This window comes from Ochotona curzoniae, unplaced genomic scaffold, assembly GCF_017591425.1.
Source record: "Ochotona curzoniae isolate NIBS_2020 unplaced genomic scaffold, NIBS_Ocur_1.0 scaffold_3208, whole genome shotgun sequence".
NCBI classification, from domain to species: domain Eukaryota; kingdom Metazoa; phylum Chordata; class Mammalia; order Lagomorpha; family Ochotonidae; genus Ochotona; species Ochotona curzoniae.
Window position 1 is genome coordinate 39,534,995 of NW_024467106.1, and position 24,744 is coordinate 39,559,738.

General features: G+C 40.8%; 1 pseudogene; it reads left to right on the forward strand.

Annotated features, from left to right (window-relative positions):
• The first annotated feature begins 355 nt into the window (after window positions 1-355).
• Window positions 356-11,557, forward strand: LOC121144963 (annotated as a pseudogene).
• Window positions 11,558-24,744: the final 13,187 nt, after the last annotated feature.

The window sequence follows — 24,744 nt, forward strand, 5'->3', positions numbered from 1 at the left end:
TTCCTGAATTCAAAACCCTCCATAAGCTCGAGATCCCTGAGACCCTGGAGGCAGAATGTAATCACCACACAAGTAAATGATCCCTGCCGTGAGAAAATTGGAGCAGTAAATGAAACGTTAGTCCATTGAGGGAGGAGGTCATGTATGTTACACTGCCACCACAAACCTGCTGCTCTGATTACAGCTAGCGTGTGACTGCCATTCATGCCTTCAATTTTTGTGCCTTTTGTCTTTATAGTCTGCTGAGCTTTGTTTTACTTCAGCTTCTTTGTGTCCTACCAATTAAGCCTCAAATTGGCAGTTAAAACAAAATACAAACGAAAGAGAGGGACTTGTGAGAAAGCAGACAGAGGCAATGGCGAATGAGGTTGGAAATCGCTCCCTTTCCCCTTCCTCTCCAGGCAGCTGTGTTGAGCAAAGGGAGACACTGAGCCTTGTGTGTCAGGTAAACAACAGCTCACCAGTTTTAAACATTGAGCAGTCCTTAGTAAACTACGTAGGGGATAAAGTTAGCTACTTACACCTGTCCTATGTCTATCGCACTCCATACTCAAGTTCCAGAGCATATGCGTGATAGTCTTAGATAACATTTATCAAGGGTCACCATATGGCAGCCATATTGTTACAGTTCTAAGTGTTTCATATAAGTTATACCACGATTCTCTTATAAAAACTATACAAAGAAACCATCATCTCCATTTATAGATGAGAACGTATCATTAACAGGGAACTGAACGGCTCGTGTGAAGGTCACGTGATCATCAAAGCACTGGGAATGTGTTTTAAACCCAGCTAATCAGACTTGGGAGATTTCTGGATTTATTTTCTAATTACAAAAGTATTCTCTGTTCATTGTAGAAAATTCAAAAGATACTTAAAAGCATACATAAAAAAACAATTGATTATACCACTCTGAGAAAGTTAGAATTTTTAGGTCATTATGTAATCACTTATTTATGAAAGAAACACACACAATGAGGGGGGAAGGAAAGAGAGGGGGAAGGAGAGAGAGAGAGAGAGAGAAGGAAAGAGAGATGGGAATCCTTCTACTGATTTATTGTTAAATACTTAAAATAGTTGGGTGTGGTTTGGGGGTGAAGCTGGGATCCAGAGACACAATTCATGTCCCACATGGATTGGAGAAATCCAATTACTGATAGGAAGCTGGAGTCATAAGTACTTTGATGTGGCAGGTGGGCATTTTACCTTGTTGCGTACCCGCTAGGCTAAATGCCCAGGTTCTAATTATAGCATTTTGTTTAATTTTCCTCCATTGTTTTATGAAAATGTGTTTTGAAAACAAGTATCGTTGAGATCATACTTTAGATATTTATTCCCAGCACTTTAAGTGAACATTTTCCCTTTTCACTGTATGTTTTTCCTTTTTATTATATGATGTATTAAACCATCCCTCTTTGTTGGACATGTGGGGGTATTTCTGATATTTACATTTTACAGTGGAGTAAAGGTTTGTTTTGCTTAAGAGGTAAAAGATTTTTAAAAAAGATGTAAAGTCAGGAAAGAATGGCATTTTGAAGGTCAAGAAGTTCCCTTTCAGATTGTCATTTTCACTTTTTATTTGTATACATTCTCTAAGGCTTCTATTCCTCAAGCCTGCATTCTTTGACATCTGTATTTACAGAGAAGTGTAATTCAGCCTTAAGACTGACTGACTGGCAGTCTGGAAAGTGTATCTTATTGAAGAGCTGCCCTAGGCTTCTTTTGATGGCATATTTTTGGGGTTTTCTGGAAAATATTTATAGTGCTTTAACTGTTTCCATGTCTGCAGCTACATTGGTACTGTGTTCTGAAGTGCCTTCTTTTCAACTTGCTATCATACCTACTGTTTGATACTGCCTCGACTGTCCCGGGGGCACTCAAGAGGGCCGTTGCACATGGTTTGTGTCTCTGAGGACCTAAGAGTAGAGCCAAGGACAAGAAGGAAGAGCAGCAACGCTGTGACAATATCCCATTTTTGAGTGTGTATATGTACGTCAAATTTCTTTATCTATTCATCTTTATGGACACCTTGATTGGGTCTGCATTTTGGCTATTGTGAACAGGGCTGCAATAGATACTGTGGTCTAAGAATCTCACTGATGCAATGCTTTCACATCATTTGTGTATGTTCCCAACATTGGAATCCTAGAGCATATGACCAGTTCATTTCTAGTTTTATAAAGAAATCTCCATACTGTTTCCACAGGCTGTACTTTTTGCATTCCTATTAACAATACATAATAATTTCCCTTTCTCTATATTCCTGTCAGCATTTATTACTCCCTGACTTTTGGTTCATAGCCATTCTGAGAGGAGTGAGGTGCTATCTCAGTGATTTTGATTTACATTTCCCTAATATCCAGTGACATTGAGCATATTTTTGATATTTTGGACCATTTATAATTCTCTCCTTTAAAGATTTATTTATTTTTGTTAGAAAGTCAGATGTACAGAGAGGAGGAGAGACAGAGTAGAAGATCTTTGTCTGACGGGTCACTTCCCAAGTGACCATAAAAGCTGGAACTGAGCCAATCTGAAGCCAGGAGGCAGGAACTTCTTCCAGGTCTTCCGTGGGGGTGCAGGTTCCCAAGGCTTTGGGCCATCCTTGACTGCTTTCCCAGGCCACAAGAGGGAGCGGGATGGGAAGCGGGGCTGCTGGGATTAGAATCGGTGCCCATATGGGATCCCAACATGCTCAAAGTGAGGACTTTAACTGCTATGCTATTGCACTGGTTCCCTGAATAATTCTTCTCTTGAAAAGTGTCAATTCAGGCTCATTTCTTAACTGAATATTTTTATTGTTGAGTTTTTTTTTTTTTTGAGTTTCTGGTATACCTTGGACATTAATCTTTTATCAGATATCAAGTATCAAATCATCTTACCGATAATTTTTCATAAACAGTCATATGTCCATCATTGCAGGCATGCACAATGGCAGAGAGTCCAGCATCCTATTGTGAACATATAGTTAACAGCTTCATTGGGAGTCCATCTTTGCTCTGGAGGTAGAGATGCATACTGCATTGTATTCTGACATCTGGATATGATAGTCTCCATTACACAGTTACTATACACCCCCTTAAATAAAAAGACACAAAACAAAATCAACAGCAGGAAGAAAAATAGAAATTGACACTACCATGATGTTAAATAACATGCATTACTAATGTGTCTCCGAAGAAAGAAAACAAAAAATCTTGAAGAAAATGATACAATTGTATGAAATATGACTCAGTGAAGAATTTAATATGAAAAAACTATTTTGTAGAAATGAAACTAAAGATAAAAATGTCAAAACCCAAGAGAGATCATTTCTGCTGATCTTTGTTGGTGAAATGTGTCTCCTGTAGACAACAAGTAGATGCATTTTGTGTTTTTAATCCAGTCTACTACTCTAAGAGATTTGACTGATGAGTTTAAGCCAGTTACATTCAGGATTAATATAAATAGGTGGTAATTTGTGCCTATCATTTAGCAATGGGTTGGTCACTAATTTAGTCTTCTGTTGTTATTTTACTGGGATGTTCTTTGCATTTGCCTTGGCCTTTGGTGGCTGCTACTCCTTTCTCTGTCAAGAGAACATCTTTACATATCATTTATAGACAAAGGGAAGCTTTGCTGGCTGTGTTGTTTTGGACCAATGGGATGGCAATTCTTTCTTTTAGAACCTGGAAATGTGTTGCTCCATTCTCTTCTGGCCTGTAGAGTTTCCTGTGAGAGGTGTTCTGTAATTATGATTGCCATTTCTCTATATGTCAAATGATTGTTTCACGTGCACATCTAAAGATCTTTTCCTTATGTTCGTCTGAAGAGAGCTTGATTATCATGTGTCTTGGTGAAGATCACTTTTGCCAACCCTGTTGGGAGTTCTGTGCCCCTGCTGAATGTTGTTTCCCAAATCTTTTTCCAGATTAAGGAAGTTTCCCTTTATTATTTTATTGAGCACATTTTAAAACACATCTTTCTCTTTCTGTGCCTTCTGGAACTTCCATAATTCTCATATTTAGCCTTTTAATAATATCTCTTAATTCTTGAATACTTTTCTTAGCTTGACTCAGTTTCTCTTCCAGTTTTTGATTGTTTCACCATTGTGCCAAGAAATATCTTCAAATTCTGAGATTCTTTCTTCTGTCTCATTCATCTATTACTAGGACATTACACAGAAGTTTTAATTTGACAGTGTGTTCATTTCCAATATTCTGCTTAATTTTGCTTCATTTTGCTATTTCCTGTTGTGATATATTCCTTAAATTCATTGAACTCCTGTTACATGTTTCTCGTTATTGATAACAAGCTTTATAACAAGTTTTTTGAGTCCTGTATCTCCCATTTTCTCAATGTCTTTCTCAAGTCTAAGTTTGGTAAAGGCTTTTGCTTTTTTGCATGTGAGTCTTCAGTGATATTCATAGTGCCTCTGTCTCTTCTTTTGCTCTTGTTCATTGTACTTCTGGTTTGAAGGCTCTTCCTCTTAGGACAAGTTTCCAAGTTAAGACACCCACAGGTCTACAGTTTGATTTTACTTATTGCAGTTGGTACAAGGCTCTTTGTTTGAAGTAACTTGTGCCACTTCCTCCAACGAGTTTCAGATACGGGCTGTTATTGAGACTTCCACCATGGTTTGTGTAGCCCGGCTCCTGGCTCACCACTTTTTACCTCCTGTGATCCTGTGCTGTGGTTGCCTCATTGTCTTTATGACCTTTCTCTCACTTCCCATTTGAGCAGTTGTCAGGATTAGGGAGACACTAGGTGTCCTAAATAAGTAGGTTGTTGGCAGTGCCCATCTTGCTGGAACCTGCTGACCAGTAGGTGTGAGAGTAGCCCAGAACTATTTCACCCATTGGATGCTGAAGTCAGTATTATTTTCCCTGAGGGACCAGTGCAATGCACTGACCTGGAAGTGGGTTCACTTGTAGCTCAGCACATGCACATAGCCTTTTTCACATTGTACAAAATGGCACATGATGTGCCACTGATACAGATCTGGATTGGCTGGTCATTAGGTCTGGAGGCTACCTGGACCTAGTTTTGGTGGAAGATGTAGTTTACCACATTGTTGCAACTCACTGAGCCTGATATGAGTTTGCTCCAAGCTGAGTGCATACACAGTCCTGTGCCACATCCTTTCCCTTTCCACACAAAATGGTGCCGGATGCAGCTCTGGTGAGGGTCTGGGCTGTGAGATCCACCCAGTTTCCTCACCACCATTTTGGGATCTACTGCTCTTTCTCTGCTGGTTGAATTAAACAAATCAGCATGATGGGCAGTTCTTTGCCTGAGTTAACCTGCTGAACTCCCCTTCCCATCTGGCTGCTGGTGGAGAGCTCTGGCCACTGGTGGAGTTCAATTTGCCACTTGCTGTTCATTGACTGCCACTGGGTTATCTGATCTGTTGTCTTCACTGCTTTCCCATGTCCATCAGTCTCCAGGTGCCCCTCTGCCATTGGCCTGTCCTCTCCTATTTTCTCGTGTGCCTTCTGTGCTTCACCTCGGCTAATGATTCTCCATCTGTTTAAACATGTCCTTACCCTAGTCTGCAATCTTGATTCTTCTGATACCTCTTGAATTGACTTTTGTGTATAGTGAGAAGTAGAGATGTAACTTCACTCTTCTACATATATAAACTCAGTTTTGTCAATATCACTTATCGAAGAGATATTTTGTTCTTCAGTGTGTGGTTTTGTCAGAAATCAGCTGACTATATATACATGGATTAACTAACTACTGGGTTTTATGCAATTTCATTGGTTTGTGTGGTTTTTTGGAGGGGCAGTACTGTTTTAATTACTGCAGGTCTATAGCATGCTTTGAAGTCAGGCAATGGAGGCTTCTTGAGTATTTTTGCTCAACATCACATTTTTCTTTTTGTGATTCCATGTGAATTTTAAGATTTTTTGTAGTGTTGTAAATAATGCCATCAGTATTTTGGTAGAGATTTTATTGAATATGAAGATTTTGTCTGATAGCATAAAAATTTTAATAATTTTCACTCTTCCCCAAGCCATGAACAAGAAGTCTTTTGATTTTTTTGTATGGCTTTGATGATTTCTCTCATCAGTGCTTTATAACTTTCGTTGTAGAGATCTTTCAATTTTTTGGTTAAATTTATTTTCAAGCATTTCAATTTTGTGGTTTTTGTGAATAGGATATCTTCCTTGATTTTACTTTCAGGCTTCATAATTAGCATATAGAAAACTATTACTTTTGTATGTTTATTTTGTAACCTGTAACTTTGCTGAATTTGTTTATCAGTTCTAACAGTTTTTGGTGGAGTGTTTAGGTTTTTCCATGTCCTGAACCTCTTGTCATACACAAATATAGATAATTTAATTCCCCCTCCCCCCCCCACCTTTTTTGCAAAGTCAGATATACAGAAAGAAGGAGAGACAGAGAGGAAGACCTTCCGTCCAACAATTCACGCCCCTAGTGACCATGACAGAGAAGCTTGACCATAACAGCAGGAGCTGAGCCAATCTGAAGCCAGGAACCAAGAGACTCTTCTGGGTCTCTCACATGGGTTCAGTGTCCCAAGGCTTTGGGCTGTCCTCAACTGCTTTCCCAGGCCACAAACAGGGAGCTGGATGGGAAGAAGGGGTGCTGGGATTAGACCTGGAACCTATATGGTATCCTGACATGCTCAAAGCGAGGAGTTTAGCTGCTAGGCCACCATGCCAGACCCAATTTTCCTCTGTTTTTAATACCCTTTGTTATTTCTCTTTCCTAATAGCTGCTTCTAATACTTCCAGTACTATATTGTGTAAGAGTGGTGAGAGTGGGCATTCTTGTCCTGTTCCACATCTGAGGGGAAATGCATTCAGCTTCTCTTCATTCAATATGATGTCAGCTGTTGATGTGGCATATATAGCCTATGTTATATTGAGATATATTCCTTCTATGCCCAATTGGTGGAGTGTTTCTATCATGAAGGCATTCTGAATCTCATTAGATACTTACTCTGAAACTATTGAGATTATCTTATACTTTCGTTCTTCACTCTGTTGATTTGATTCATGACATTTACTGATTTGTGTATGTTGGATGTTAGATGACCATTGTATCTCTGCAATGAATGCCACCGGACAGTGATGTGGATTTGATTTGTTAATACCATGTTGAAAATTTCTGTATCTATGTTCATCAAGTTTATGTGTCTGTAGTTTTCTTTAATTATCATATATGTTTGGTTTTGGCATCACAGTGATACCAGCCTCAGAATATTATTTGACTACAAAAAAAAAATGAAATGCTATTATTTTCATCAAAATGATTGCAAGTTTAGGACATAATGGTGAGTGAAATAAACCAAGCACAAAGAGACCAATACCACGTGTTCTCACTTTTATGTTGGAGCTAAAAATAGAAAAAATCAATAAGAGAAAAAAATCCACATCTAAATCAGTATGACTTCAAATGTAGTTTTGTCAAACAAATTGTTAAGGAAAATATACAAATTGTATATAAAATTAGTATATATGGCTAGATATTACTAATCTTAATGATATGTGATTATTTTAAAATTTAAAGAAGTTAAATTAACATCTTTTTCATTTGGTTACTATTGACAGTCATTGGCTATATTTCTGTTGAACTAGATCTTTTAAAAAAATTATTTTTATTTCAAAGGCAAATTTATAGAAAAATAGAGATGGAAAGATCTTTTATCCGCCAGTTTATTGACGAAATGGCCACTACAGCTGGAGCCAAACCAATACAAAGCTAGGAGCCAGGTCGCTGCTCCAGGTCTTCCTCATAGGTTCAGGGGCTCAAGGGCCTGTGCCATTTTCCGTTGCCTTCCCAGGCCATAAGTAGGGAGCTGGGTCAGGATTGCAGCAGTTGGGATACAAACTGGAGTCCATATGGGATGCCGGTGCTTGAAGTTAGAGGATTATCTTCTTGAGCCATGGTTCCAGTCCAAAACTATGATATTTTCATTTGTCACTTTTTTTTTAGATTCATTTATTTTCATTGAAAAGTCAGATCTACAGAGAGAAGGAGAGACAGAAAGATCTTCTATCTGCTGGTTCAACCCCTAAGTGGCCCAAACAACCAAAGCTGAGCCAATCTGAAATCAGGAGCCAGGAGGTTCTTGTGGGTCTCCCACAAAGGTTCAGTGTCCCAAGGCCTTGTATTGTTCTCTACTGCTTTCCCAGGTCACAGACAGGAAGCTGGAAGGAAAGTGGAGCAGACAGAACGTGAACTGGCACCCACATGGGATCCCGGAGCATGCCGGTGAAGGATTTAGCCACTAGGCTACCACATTAGACCCCTCATTCATCACTTTTTGAACTCTGCATTTAGTAGAGTATTATGTGATTAGCGATAATGTAATTACAGGACATGTTATTTCGAAAATTAAATATCAAGAGAAAGAAAATAATAAAAAAGTGCTGTGACATATAAGTTTGAAAGGTGTGGAAGTTCAGCTTATAACTTATGGTTTTAAGGAAAAGCAGATATGAAGAAAAGCTATAGATGAAAGAAATGTTTAGTTGTAGTCTAGCTGGAGAGTTTAAATCATGGAGGCAGGGAAGAGAAAATTTGACAAGTGTATACCTTGCAAAGGGAGCATTGCTCTGGCACATATAACAAACAGTGGATCAAGCAGAAGACAGTGGTGAAAGGTAGAGAGGTAGGCAGATTAGTGGAAATATGAAGTGCCCAATGCAGAAGCTTAGCCCTTTATTCTCCAGGTTCTGATTATGTGAATGAGGCATTTTTTGAAGGAAGCACATGAGCACATGTTGTGGGAGTGCCTAAACTTACCATGGTCATCCTCGCTATCAATCTCCTTACTCATTATTCCTTCTGCTCACATTCTTGCTTTATAATTTGCTTTGATCTAATTGTCTTTGCCTCCGAAAAGTTACTCAAATCTCTTAAAATATCTGAATATGGAATTTCTCCATGGTCAATGTCTAGGGGTCTCATTTAAGACATCTGGAGTTAACTCAGAGAGGGCCCAACATCTTGCAGTGTACTCCGGAGGCTCTGAGCTATTCCTGTCTTTCTATTAGTTGGAGTTGATCAGTTGCTGCAGAAAACACCTGGATCTCAATTTTCAAGCCTTTGCTCCTTTCCGCTGCGGTCGAGTGTAGGTCAGGGTAGATGTCTACGAAGGCAGAGGATGACTGTGCCTTATGGCGTCATTCTTGGCTCAGACCCCCCTAGGACTTCCCAGAACTCAGTCTCCGGGTCACATTTCCTCTCAGAGCCTGGCGGTGTGCTGAGCCTGGAAGAAGAGGGAATGTGATTTTGTGAACACCCATCTGTAGGGTGCATGAACATGACTACGTTGTGGCTTCACATTCAAAGGAAGTGCCACAAAAGTACCAGTCAGGCTTCCTGCTTTGGGGATGTTCTGTTTCCACAGTTTCTACCACTTAAAGATTTACTTAATCCAAGGTAAGTTCATAGTCTGCCTTATTTTATCAAATTTTCTGTTTCTGCATCTTATCCAGAATTTGATTTCCATTCGTGTTTCCCATTTGGAAATATCCATAAAGGAGAAAAATGTTTATTTTCTACTTTTACATTGTTGAAGTGATGATTATGAATGAACCAACCTTCAAACTGTAAATGCAAAATTGAAGATTCTATCAAAACAATTTCCTATTAATTTAGTGACATCTTAAATAGAAGCCCTGTGAAGGGCTGAAAAACAGCAGGATAATATGTTCAGACTATGTTAATAATAGAAGAACGAGCAGAAAAAATATTTTGTTTGATTTGTTTTATCTGCATCAAAGTGCCTTTATATACTATGCCTTTTGCTTTAATCTTCCTAGTAACATTTTCTGTTTTTATCTTATTCCCCACCAAACCAATCAGTCTGTCATGTAAGTCACATATTTTGTTTGGTTCCATCATCTCCACACCTGCCTTATTTAATTCTATGCAATCAAGAATGTGTTATGGAGAACATAATTAGCACTGCCAACAGACCAGCAATGAAATTGGATCTCTGTGTGAAGGAGAGATGCTGCTTGGTAGGCAGATAGATTTTACTTTCAAATTGCACAGAGTCTCTTATAAGCTGTGCAATGATAAGAATCATTGGAATATAAGGAATATTTTCGTAATATCATTTGACAATTGATAGATATTTGAGAGTTTATCCTTTCATTCATTTCCTTATCTTGTCCTATCAGAATAAGAGATGTTACACAGTCTCTTTGCCACCAGGGTAAAAGTTCCTTGTAGAATAGCATGTTTTTCACTGCTATTCAACCTTTAGATCATTTCAAATGAAAGTGTTGTAAGAATGACTTCCTTGGGCCTGAGCTATGACACAACGTTTTAAGCCACTGCTTGTGATGCCAGCATTCCACATCAGAGTGCTGGGGATACGCTGCTTTTAATCCACTTTCCTGCTCCTGTGCTTAGGAAGTCAGTGGAAGATGAACCAGGTTCTGGCGTCCCTTGCCACCTGTGTGGCAGATGCAGTGTTCTTAACTCACGGTTCTGACCTGTTGTTTGGGTCATTTGGGGGCAGCAGATAGAATATTTCTATTTTTATCTCTATTTTTATCATGCTGCATTTCAAATAGATAGGTGTTTTATGTAAAAAAAAAAAAAGATTTCCTTCATCAATGAGGAAATGTTTGAAAGATATGTTGCAGTCTGCTTCTGTAGTGTTTGTGTCCCCTAACACTGACCAGCTTCGTTATATCACAGTACTCTTAAGAGTACTTTAGACAGTTTATCAGTAAAATATTTGTTGTGATCCTGGAACCCTGCCCAACTCTTGTCACATAGTTGACCCTTGACAACTCTGGCTTTTCCACACTATGCAGCCAAGGTTCCCACATCAATGTTTTTGATTCCCAACATAACTGAAGGTGAAACTATTACAGTGAACTCTTGATGTCCTGAAAATGATGGGGAATGATGCCCTCAAATTTCTCACAGCAGGAACCCACTACAGTGGCATCAACCTTGACTTCCAGATGGAGCAGGACATCTATAAATGCCATGTATAGGACATCTATACCATCTCTCTGAAGAGACTTGGGAGAAGCTTCTGTTGCTGGCTCATGACCTTGAAAACTCTGCTGATGTCAGTGTGATAGCCTCCAGGAACACCAGCCAGATGGCTGTGATGAACTTTGCTGCTGCCACTGGAGCCACTCCTAATGTTGGCTATTTTCAAATTTTCTGGTAGTTACTGAATCCAAGGATGACCACCAGCCTCTCACTTAAGCCTGTTATGTGAATTAGCCTATCATTGCTCCTGTGTAATGGGCTCCAGTCTGCGCTGTATTGACATTTCCATCCCATGCAATAAGGGAGTTCACTTACTGGGTCTGATGTGGTGGATGCTGGCAAAGATAGTTCCTGCATATGTGTGGTACTATCTCCCATTAACGTCCACGGGCAATTCTGCAGCAGCCCATTGCTAAAAAGGCTGTGACCAAGAAGGAATTTCAGGAAAGAATGAATTGCCTCAGTTCCGCAGTATACTGAGCTTGTACGCTGGTTTGCAGGCCTACAAGTATCCTCTGTTCCTATTCAACTATTCCCTACTAAGGACTGGAGTGCTGGGGCCAGTGTTGTGGTATAGAATGTAAAGCTGCCACCTATAATGCTGACAATCCACATAGGTACTTGTTTTTGTTCTGGCTGATCCATTTATCATCCAGTTCTTTGCTAACAACCTGAAAAAAAAAAACAGTTGAAAATGGACCAAATTCTATGTGGCATACCTGGATGAAGTTTCTGGCTCCTGGCTTTTGCTGAGGCCAGCTCTGATTATTGCAGCTATTTGGGATAGGGAACCAATGGATGGAAGATCTCTCTCTCTCTCTCTGTGTATCTTCCTATCTTTCCATAAATATGATTTTCAACAGCAGCAACAATAACAACAACAATAACAACAACAACAACAACAGTAATAATAGAAGATTGGAGTTCTCCACCTGCCAGTGAAGACTAATTTGCAATTAATGCTGCTCAGGCTATAAGTGGGTAGGAGCAACTATTGAGTGACATTAAGCAACTTTTTACAGTCTCTAAAGCAAAAATAAAAGATGTTGATATTAGTTTCTAAAATAAAATTAAAAAAAAACCCTGTTAGAATGAATAAATGAATGCATGTACAATGTAAGCAGAATCCTTAGGAACAGACACACTTGGGTTTATACTTTGGCTCTGCTGGTTTCTAGCTCCCTGTCTGTGGATAATTTACTCAGTCCTTTCATGACTCAGTCACTACAGCTGCAAAATGAAGATGATAGTTTATTGTTGGATTGTTCAGAAGATTGAGACAATATACATGCAGCTCTTAGAAGAATTCCTTTTGCATGGATATAAAGTAAATGTTACTTTCCTAGTCTAAGCACATCATTGGAGGCTTTGGAATAGGGCAGGGGTATGAGTTACGATGTTTGAAAGAAGTGTGTGGTAGCATGGCACAGGAGAGATGAAAATGGGCGAAGCTGGTACTTTGGTATCCTTCGGGTGAGGTAACAAGCCCTCATTAATGTTTTTGTTGGGGTGTAGAATCCCAGCTGCTGTCCATGGTTAAGCTTGTTTATTTTGTTGAGTTATTTAAGCAGCATATGGATGAGCATACCCTCATGAAGCCCCCTTTCTGACCTGTTGCTTATCTTGCTAACAGGTACTAGCTTGAGTTAATCAGCTCATAGCAAAAGGAGGAACAGTGGCTCATTTAGAGCCCTCATAACAGAGGTTTGTTCTAAGGACATGCTGCAATTCATTGCAATTGAAACATGACAGCTGCGAGGAAGCAAAACAGTTTCTCTCTCTCTCTCTCTCTCCCTCTCTCTGTCTCCCCTCTCCCTATTTCTCATTTCATGCCTTTAATATCATGGAGTATTTTCTTATCTCCCCCTGTTTACTTTCGTTTTCTCCTGATGGATTTCTAGACACCTCTAGTCCAAATCTCACAGAATATCTGTTGGTTTAAGCAACTATTCTCTACTTAGAATATGCCATAAGCCGTGGGTTATTAGTCTGAATGGAAATTAAGTTAGGGCCTCTTTTCCTCCTTATAAAGAAGGTCATTGTGGCAGTCTAGAAAGTGACAGTTAAAATGGTAAGATAGCATTACTGACATGACTGAGATATAGTAGGTGAGAGGGCAACCCAGCTTTGCTGGTCAGAGGAATTGTTATTGTCTATTGGGTTTCAGGAACAACTTGAACTCTATGAAAATGTGTTTAGCATTTCGAAAAATAATTAGTGATACCTTCTGTGTTCCACACAATACCAGGCTCCCATGATAGACCAAAGACTCTCTCGTGTGACTTCCACAATACGTTATACAAATAAATGTTTTGAAGTCCAGTGAGGAAGATCTTGTTATGAAGATTAATACAACTGAATGAGAAGGCAGAGAACATGGGTGATTACCAATCCCATTTACTTTTTCACTGGACATAAAGATAGACTGAATTCCCCAATATTTCTCACAGTTCACTTAGGTCATGAGTACTAGCTAATAAAACATGAAAAGTGATATGTACCTCTTCCAGTCATGTCCCTCAAAGTTTCCAATGTATGGTTTTCTATGCTCTTCTCCATTTTGACTAAACGTGGAGACAAATATCACCTTGGGCCACCTTTGGTACCCTGTGTTAAAATTACTGGAGCCATTGGATCTTGGGGTTTCTACCTGGAGGAATGTCACCAGGCTCAGAAGTCATTCTCTTTGTTTTCATTAGTGAGAAGTAGACTTTGATTATGTGAGACTAGTGGTTAGGAAAGTGGAATCCCTGGGTCAGCAATATCAATATCACCAAAGATCTTAGTGCAGCTGTGCTGTTGCAGTAAAATACCCCAAACAAGGTGACAAGTACAGTACAGAAATTTACTTTGTACAGAAGCAGTAGATAGAAAAAGATTCACTCTTTGTTCAGTATGAAACCTTGAACACTACGTCCTCATGTAATGGAAGGAACAAAGGGCAAAAGCAGCCTTGCTAGCTCTCCAGACCTCTCCTAAGTTCTATAATCTCATTTATGAGATGGTACCCTCATGGTGTAGTTACCTCTTAACAGCCCCACTACTTAAACATGTTGTTCTAGAGGTTGAGTATTTGGAGGCTAACCTTGGAGATGATACATACATTCAAACCATTGTGTTCAGTAATCTTTTACAAATGTTAATACTTGACCCTTCATACAGATGCACTGAATTAGAGAAGTATGGAGATGTGAGATGTAGCTGTCTGGATTTTCATCAACTCTTTTGACACATGCTGAAGTCTAGGGCTGTTTTAAAACAGAGATTTTGGAGTTTATCTATATCATCAACAAATATTGTGTTCTCAGAGAATGATTATAATCCAAACATTTGAAATGAAATGGTCATGAAAGCCTTACAAAGAACTAGAAAACCATCAGAAGTATAGGAAGAAATAATCTTAAGTTCCTGAAAGCAATAATAATTCATTTTAGGAGTGAACAATTCCAGTTTTCCTGCAGGAAAAAGGAGGCCAATATTGTAAGAGCAGAATGTTTTAGGGGAAAAGGTGGGGGTGAGATCAGGGCCAAAAGCAACAGCCACATCACATGCAGTCTGAGAGACTGTGTGGTTAAACTTTAAGTGCTCTTCATTGTATAATGTAATTTATTAAGTAAAAAATGTGTTTTTCTCAATATGGTAGAATGCATATAACAAAAATGTACTCTTCTAATTAATTTTAAATGTACAATTCAGTGGCAATAAATAAATACATTCAAGTTTTGTATAAATATCATCCATAAAGCTTTTGAACTTTTTTATCATCCAGGCAGAAATTCTGTACCCATTAAAAACTAACGAACAATAACATTTTTTCTCAACACTGTGTCCCCAGAAAACCTCTATTCTACCTACTCCCTCCATAATGTTGCCTTGTCTAGGTATCTCATCTAAGTAGAATTTATTTGACCTGTGTGTCAAGCTTATTTCATAGAGCATATTGTGTTCAAGGCTCATCTATGTTGAAGTATGTTTCTGTACTTTAGAAGGCTGAATGCTCTTCTATTGTAAGATATACGACTTGTGTTTCCATCCATCTGATGATGGTGGACAGTAGGTTGCCTTCCACCATTTTGGGCTAGGCTGAATAATACTGCTACAAACTTTGGTGTACATGAGTATATGAATGGACAAGTCTCAGGTTTACATCCCTTTCAGGCCAACAGACTTTTTGAGTGCCCTGATTACTGACAACGAGATGCAGAGGATGTGCTCTTGTCAGGGCTCACTACAATGAGGGGGATAAAGAGGGACATGTCCAAATGACCGAGGAATCCTTACAAGGAGCACCAAAGAGGTTTGCTGGATGTGGTGTCATGGAATGCCTGTATCTGGAAGAACAAGAAAGGCTCAGTGAAGGGAGAGACAGCTAAGTAGGTAGCTAGTAGAACCCCAAAGCAAAAGGATGCAACTATTTGGCATCCCCGGGTAGAAGCTCAAGCTGCCCAGGAGAATGAAGTATGCTGGGTGAAGTAGATGGAGTGATGAGTGATGAGGCTACAGAAGGAAGCAAGGGCTGGGCTTCTGAGAACCCTGCAAGAGATATTAAGGAGCCTGACACTCACTCTTTAAGCACTGGTTCTTTATCTGCACTGCACTTGAGAACTGCTCAGCAGTTTTCAGAAAAAGCCAGTGCCAGCCAGAGTGCCACCCCCATAGATTCTGGTTTAATTGGTCTGGGTTGAGGCCAGGACTTCGGCATTTTTGAAATTTCCCAGGGTTATTTCAGTGTGCAGTTGTAGGCTGAGAAGGATTGCCTCAGGAACAAGATCAGATTCTTTCTTAACCACTTGCACATATTTCAATGTAAAGTGAATTTTATAGCAGAGGAAGCCTCCTAGGGGATAGAGGCCCTTGCCTGTTTGCCGAGGCTCATTTTGTTCCACTATAAAATGAAGATACTACCTGCATACCTCTAGGGCTGTCATAAGAGCTGCATTTTGTCCCAATCCTACAAGATGAGGACACATTTTCTGAGCATGGGTGATGGTTCTGAGGGCTCTTCATCGGGTTCTTTATTCTGAGGCTCACACTGGAGATGGCTATGGAATACAGCATTACTGGAATCTGAGAAGCCTATCTCTATGTGACTAAGCCTTGCCCTGGGCAGAGAGCTGACTAGGGGTTTGAGCTTCTCTGGGCTTGACACTTAGCTGGGATGGCGTCAGAGATTTCATTTGCTCAACAGGAGATTTCCTGATGAGCAGGATGAATTCACAGTGTCTGACCGGAATGAAAAGTAAAAACTGATGCAGCTGTGCGTGATAACAACGAGGGAGAGCGAAGCACCTGCCTGCTGACTTCATCGCTGGCTCCACGCTGTGGCAGCAGTTGTGTGTTGTTTGTTTGTTTCCATTTTGATCTAGAGCAGGAACTCTATAGCACAGCTCTTACCATGCTCCCTTCCCACACCTACATAAGAGAGAGGCATGTGAGAGGGTGGTCACGTGGGAATGAGAAGCTTGATTATGTGTATCTTTTCTTAGGGCATAGCCTGACATTTTCTGGGGAAAGAGGTGTTCTCTACCATTACCGTTCCTGGGGGGCTTTAACCATGTCTTTTGGTCATTGGAGGGGGGGAGGAGAGAGAGAGAGAGAGAGAGAGAGAGAGAGAGAGAGAGAGAGAGGTATTCCATTGAATAGGAATCAGTTGGAATTAACTGAATTAGAAAGTCGGGGGGATGAAACTGATTTTGAGTGGCCTTGGAACCTACAGAGGAATTGGGTGGTGGTGTAGAGTCACTGTATGGCTCTCTTCTGGTGCAAGTTAGAGCAAAAATATGCCAGTGTGTTATGCTTGGTGGACATTTATTAAATTTTCTCCAGAGCATAGTGAATTTCAAGCATTTCTCACCCCGTGCTTCACATAACCATGCCCTGGATTTGGACACCCAGAAACATTAACTCTTTTGGAAGCATGTTCCAAATTCTATTATGTTCTTGCCATTCCCTGCAGTATGAGATCACACATAAAATCCACATCATACCATCACTTTTTCACTTCTGACACATCATATCATCACTTTTTCACTTCTGAAAATTTATTTGAAATGGAGATAGAGTGTGGGGTAGGGAGAGAGAGTGAATTTTCTATGTACTGTTTCATTTTACAAATACTCCAAAACTGCCGAGTTTGGGCCAGACCAAAATTAAGAGTATGCAACTCAATCTGGTTCTCTTAAATGGGGGGCAGGGCCCCCAAATACCTGAGCCATTAAATACCTGAGCCTCTTACAGTATAGTTAACAGAAAACTGGAATTCAAAAGTGAAGTGTAAATTTGAAATTGGAAACATTGGACATTCTGAGTAGGATCTTAACCATTGTGCCAAATATGTGTCTTATTGCATTGATTTATCTACATCTATGTTCTCTTTCATTCATGTGGATAATTGAGTCATTAGTGGTCATTTTTGGGAAATCCTAAATCCTGACCTAAATGATAGAGATTATGGGGGGGGGGGAATTGTTATCTCTAGGTCTGAACTTTAGCTTGTTGGTTGAATTTATTTTTAGACATTTTGCTATTTCCCAATAAGCTGGTTCTCCATTATGTTAAAGTAACACCACGGGGTTAATAGTGCATCCATGGCAAGTATTTCAGCCTGGGGCTCTCTTTGGGCTGTCCTGGAGCCTTGGCCTAGCAGGAGGTCTTATGATTCCTAACCTCAGTAACAGGGTCTGGCCATGCATGCATACTCAGATGAAGGGCCATCTGTGTCCTGCCTTGTGCCAATTTCTAAAGTACTACGCTTGACAAATTAAAGGTAAAGCAGCTTGAGGCTTCCTAGTTTGTTGTGAATAGAAACTAGCCTCCTCTAAGCCAGGCCAGTGTGACGAGTTAAGAGAATGGACCCTATTGAGAATGTTTTAGACGCATTGTATGTATCACTTCTTTGTGCCCTCTTTGAACCCACTAACCCTATTTTAAGATGACAAAATTAATGCTCTTAGTGACTGTGTCATGTGCTCGAGATTACACAGCTAGACCTGTGACACCCCAAATTTGAACTTAGTGTCAACTACTGAAATGGTACAGATGGTTGGGGTGGGGTGCTGCTTTGTGCTATAACAGCTGATGTTTTCTCCTCTGGCCCTACCCAGAATGAAAACTCCAACTATCTTCATACATTGTCAATTGTGCCTTCCCAATTGTGCACTCACTATGACTCTGTTAGTTGAAATGTTTTCTCCTTTGATTCTTGTAATAACCTAATACCCTAGGTAAAATTACCATGCCCATTTTGCACACGAAAACCCTGAATGTATAGAAAATGAATGGGACCAAGACCTATAAATAACACTCATATTTCCCCAGTCTGAAGTTGTAGAACAAGTGAAGGTAACAAGAGTCTCGAATCATTTAATGACTTGTGCCAGGCAAGTGCAATCTCAGTGTCTAATTTTTTGGTCACATTGCCAGACATCTAAGGATACTCCTAAAAAACTCAGTTTCCTGATGGGTGCATAGCCAGTGACTTGGTGGTAGGTACAGGAGTGTGTACTATAGAATACGCCTATAGCAGATTAGGGTGTGGTGGTCCAGGATGCCTAAATTGAGAAGTTCTAATACTTTAATCTTACTGTGTTTTTATTGACCCTCAAATAAAATTTCAGAAAGAAGAATGAACCTGGTGATTGGAAAAGGCAGTCATTTGAGATGAAAACTAGTATGCAGCTCCTTGGAAAATTTAACTGTCAAACACAGAGAAGTCCAGATGTATGCTCTCCTAAGTGGCTTGCAATGCCAGGACAGAGGGTCTACTCTGGACCTTGGATGATGTGTTCAGTGTGTTTCAATCACTTCCCATCCCCAGCTAACGTTTAATCCCAAAACTGAGCAGGCTGCTTATTTGGAAGCTTAGTGCATCCTGAGGTTCTAAAAACGTTACAGGAAAGAAAACAGCTGTGTCAATTTCCAGTTTGCGCTGTATTCTCATTCACACTCTGTTGCTTCTCCTCTCTCAGAGACCTTGGGACCTGGGCGCAAGTCTGTGTCTGCTGCAGTCTTTCGCTGTCTCTGTCCCAGGCATTGGAGCCCAGGAGGGGCATGCACATGCATTAAGCCTGCATTCGTACACACACACACACACACACACACACACACACACACTCTGCTCCCTCTTTGACATTCACTTGCTTGAGTTCATTTCCCCATGGTGAGGGAATGTTGCTACTTTTCCCCAAAAGAAATCACAAACAAGAGAAGCCACTAGAGCCTAGACTACAAAAAAATGCTACAATATGCTTTCAAGCTGGAGCGACTAAAAAGCTGGGACGAGAAAGCAGCAGTGTAATGTCTATTTTTATCTTCAACTATAATCAACTCACTTGTAGTTTCATAGCTGTCAGGAGGCAGAAAGGGACCTGGAATCACTGTTCTCGGCTCACGTCCTCCACCCGTGCGACATGGATGCGGGTGTGTGTGTGCACATGCAGATATCTTAACACAGCTGTCAGAGGGTTTGATTGAATTCACGCCTGAAGCCAGATTTTTTTTTTCAAGAACCTATCCTTTTGTCCATTATTTCCTGTCTGGAAACAAAATGTGAAAAGCATTTGATTAAAACCCATTTTCAGAGTGCTTTAGGAGTCACGGTTACCATTGCGTGAACACAAGGCACAGTTTGTGCACCTTCTGGTATTGTTAGCCTTAGTCAAGCTGGGTTAAAAGGATGACTTAACCTCTTGGACACGACTCGCTAATTTGGCAATTGTCTCTCCGTTGGAGGAGGTAATCACAGACCAGTGGAAATGGCGTAGCATTGGAGTCAGTAGACCCGGGTTTCTAACCTAATTTTTCAAGCTCTGTGGGCAACAGTTACATGATCTCTCCGGACCGCAGCTTCCTCCTCTCAGAAAGGGGCCAGTCCCTGTCTGACAGACTGCTGAGAGCATTCAAGGGGATGTAAACACTAAGGCAATGCCCCTTACTAGAAGGAATATTTTTGTTCCTGGGGTTTTGAATATATCATCTATTAGCAGCAGAAGCAATAGAAGAGTACTAAAGGTAGTTGGGGGGTCTTATTTCTATATCTGATCTGATCTGTTCTTGGATGATTTTCAACAATTGCTCTCCTGTATAGGTGACAAAGGATATTAAATGAAGTCACTATGTCATCCGAGGCAAGGCAGTGAAATGGCCTCCTTTAGGTGTGATGGCATGATTTTGGGAAAGTATATGATGTCCTGATGTTTTCCATTGATTTGCAGGGCAATAAAGTACTTAAAATCTTTTTTTTTTTTTTTTTTTTTTAAAGATTTATTTTTATTATTTTTCATTGGAAAGGCGGATATACAGAGAGGAGATACAGAGAGGAAGATCTTCCATCCGATGATTCACTCCCCAAGTGAGCCGCAACGGGTCGATACTATGCCGATCCGAAGCCAGGAGCCTCTTCCGGGTCTCCCACGCGGGTGCAGGTTCCCAAAGCTTTGGGCCGTCCTCAACTGCTTTCCCAGGCCACAGGCAGGGAGCTGGAAGGGAAGCGGGGCTGCCGGGATTAGAACCGGCGCCCATATGGGATCCCGGGCGTGCAAGGCGAGGACTTAACCACTTGCGCCACCGCGCCGGGCCCAAAGTACTTAAAATCTTAATGAAGGATCATGTGCTGTGGTACAGTTAGGTCACCACATGAAATGCCTGCACTTCACATGGGCACACATTCTAGTTCCCGGGTCTTCACTTTTGATCCAGTTCCCTCCATAATGCACCTTGAAAAGCACCAGAAGATGGTCCAATGCTTTGGTTCCCTGGTACACATATGGGAGACCCAGATGAAGTTTGAGGTTCCTGACTTCTGCTTGCCCCTTTCCTGGTTGCTGAGGCTATTTGGAGACTGAACCAACAGATATAAGGTCCCTTTTTGTCTTTCCTTCTCTCTGGATAACTACCTTTCAAATAAATAAGCAAATCTTTAGCAGAATTTTAATGGAGATGCTCCTGCCTAAAGGTCCTTCTATTCTGGGTGTTCCTTTTCACTGCCAACCTGGTGTAAATGCAGGAGCTGAGTGTAAGTTGGATGATCATGATTTAGATAAAAATCAAGGCATCTGGAAAGTCACACAGATCTCCATCCCAGTGCTGCTGCTGCCTTATCTTTTATTAGCTGTGACAGCATGTATGTATTGTCAAACCATTCAAAGATTCCAGTTTTCTCATCTGTAAAATAATACATTTATAGCGATATGGAGTGGTGGAAAGGCGGAAAGGCGCTTCACAGTGTGGAAACACTATAACGTTTAGCCTAATGTAATAGTCTATTACTATCATAACATTGATGGAGAAAGAGGGCTGCATTGTGAATAGTGGATATAACTACTAGCTGTAATGTCAGCATCCCATGTAGGCACCAGTTCGTGCCCCTGGTGCTCCACTTCAGATCCAGATTCCTGGCAATGGAAAAAGCAGAGAAAGAGAGCCCGGGGCTTGGATCCCTATCACCCTTGTGGGAGATTAAGATGAAATCCCTGGCTCCTGGCTTTGATTGGGTTCAACTCCGGCCTTTTCAGCCACTTTGGGACTGAACCAGTGTATAGAAGATCTCTTGTAATTCTAATTTTCACACAAATGAGTATTCTTCAAAATGTATGACAGAGGGATGATGTGATGTTCCAAGTTCTAAAATCTGAAGAAATATATTAGCTCCTTTGTATCCCAAGCCGGTTATGGGGAAATGAAGTTGTGTGATTTTTTTGAGTATGGATTTCCCCCCATCCTTTCTTCCTGGCCTGCAGGCAGACTCAGAGCAACGCACGACACAGTCATTTCTTTGTCTGCAAGCTCATTAATGCAGTAACAACTTCAACAGAAGAGCAGCTGTTTAGTGGTGTCTGGCTCACTGCGAGGGACACACAGGTACTGCGGCTGCTGCTATTAAGCATTTGCAGGATGACAGATTGCCTCAATGAAGTGCCCATGTGCTGCTCCATTATAATGCCTCAGGTTGAGAAAAAAAAGCCTGGACCCACCAAAAAGCTTTCACAGATTGGAAAGTGCACAGTTTGAGGGGGGTGTTTAGCACTTCAGCACATGCTCTGTGACTGTGCATTGAAGGCAACATGTCAGAAGAAATTAGTCTGCAGCAGGCCACATATGTCAGCCAGCCGGTAGAAGCATTTGTGTGACACTCTGGCTAGGTACTCAGAAGGAAAAAAAAACCTGCTCACCTCAAAGTGCCCTCAAGTTTAGCACGATAGTGAGGTGGTCCAGAATATCCTGGTTGAGTCTACTGTTGCTAAGAGAGGCATGAGCTCAGATAAGGAAGAAGCAACAAAACAGTGTTGAAAGAAAGAAAGAAGGAAAGAAAGAGAGAAAGAAAGAAAGAAAGAGAGAGAAAAAGAAAGAGAGAAAGAAAGAGAGAAAGGAAAAGAGAACTTGGAATTTCTTGTCATTTTCTTTACATCAGGCTAAGATAGATTTGCATTGCACACTTTATCACGTAGTATTAACAAACCTGCCAACTGGACACTATTAACTATTATCTGAAAGTAAAGAGGGTGAATCAGAATAAGGAGAGGTCACGTAGCTTGAATTCATAAGCACAAGTCATGAAAAGACCTCTTAAGATCTGAAGAATACTGGCACCCTTACTTTCCATTGAGCATGTGCCAGCAAGGGAATGAGATTGATTTTCTATGTGAACAAACACACCAGCTCTTGTATGTTCAACTGCCACCTCCACAGATGAGATAGGCACATGAGATGCCACATGTAGTGTGCATGTGCCACCCTCGGCTGGGTACCTGTTTGGAATTCCATTGCAAGCCTGTGGTACATATATTTTAAACAGTCAATGATGGCAATGATAGCCTCTTGCAGGTGGATTGGAAAGTGGTAGAGAGAATGATTAGGATTTTGTCGCTGAAGTCTAGGCCTGAGGTGAAATGAAGTCAACACTAGTGTGTAAGCACATGTGTGAGAGAAAATTCAAAGGACATAGTGATGAATTTGATAACAGGAGTGTAGGGGACAAACACTTTCAGCTTGGAAACTGTCCATGACAATGATGTTTCCAAACTTGATAAGCGGACCAATGTCTTGAAGGACTGGGGAAGTTTGGCTGGGAATGAAACAGGCACAATGTGTTTCCTTGAAGGTGTGAGGTATGTTGCACAAGGATTTGGAAGTTTGAAAGGGTGTTCAGAGGTGCTGTTAGACAGGAGCTGGGGCTAACACATGGGTGTAGCAAGCTAACTTGATCCCTGCAAGGGGCGCATCCCTTATGGGCACTGATTCAAGCCCTAGCAGCTTTACTTCTTATCCAATTTCCTGTTATTGCACCAGGGAAAGCAGCTGCAGCTGGCCTTTGGACTCCTGTACCCACCTGGAAGACCCAGATGGAGCTGCTGGTTCTTGGCTTCAGTCTGGCCCAGCACCATTCATATGGGCAATATATCAACAGGTGGAAGATCTCTATTTTTTCCTTTCTCTTTGCTAGCCCTACCTTTCAAATAAATAAAATAAATCTTATAAGAATAAAAAGAAACAGAGATAGGAGTTGATGCTGATGAATGGCCAGAAAACCTATGAGAGGAGATATGATGAAGAGCATGAAAAATGAGGAAGAAAGAACACTCAAGCATAATGATGTTTAGTGAGTGTGTGGGGAAAGCGAGAAATGTTAAGGACCTTGAATTTAATCACTTCTGCTTTAAGCATATCCTTGAAGATAGCCGGATTCAAACTGACAAAACATTTGTGGGATGAGGCATGATCATATTGCTAACGCTAGGCTTGGCTTTCTGAAAATTGTCAAAGCAGGCAGGCTGAGTCTGAGTGTAAAAGCAGATGCTTTTAGACCTGTAAACACACACATGCGCACAGTGCACCCTCATCCGCAGAGATTATTTTAGTAGATTAGTTATACTCTGCTTCAAAGGAAAAGTTTGAGAAAGAGAAAAAATCCAAGTTGTATTCAATTTTCTTTGCCTACTAATGGTGTCTTTGTTCTATGGGATTTTGTGTAAACAACAAGTGCCTGAAGAGGCAAAGCATGGGAGGGAATGACAATGGGCTACAGGAAAACAAGAAAAAACACCAGCATGTCGTAAGCAGTGAGTCCTCCTTTTGATTTGAGTGCGATGAAGACCACAATTCAAAGTTCTCCGTTTTGCTTGTATGTCTGCTTTTGTTCCTTTAGAAGGGTGTGGCATGCGCATAAATGATATGGCTTTTGTATGCCTTTATTTGCTGTCTTCCAGGATGTATTTAGCAGGAAGCTGGATTAAACCATAGGAGCTGGGACTTGAACTGACACTCTGATATGGGAGGTGGGTGTCCAAGTAGCAATCTGCACCACCCAGGAAAATCTGTGGGTAGTGTTACATCCTTGGGCTCAGTCAGAAGACAAACGCAGAGCTGGATCATGACCCCTAAAGAACTCTACACACTTGGGAGAGTCACTTTGGTTCTCTGGGCCTTAACATCCTCCATATAAAATGAGGAATTTATGTGGACTGTCTCTGTGGAGATTCTCTATGAGATGTAAGTGAACAAAATCAGTCACACAATTATTTAGCAGGGCACCTAGTGTCACCAGCCTGAGATTACATAGAGTAGGTCAAAATAAGCCTGACTGTCTTGTCTATGGTGGCTGCCACATGAAAGCTCTTACGATTTCTCCACTGGTCTCCAACAGAGCAACAGTTGTGCAGATGGGTCTTCCTGTTTGGTTATTTGCTACCTCTCTGATGAATTAAATCTAATGAAGCACTCAAGTCATTCTGTCAATCATTGTGGACATCTGATCAAGTAATAGTAACT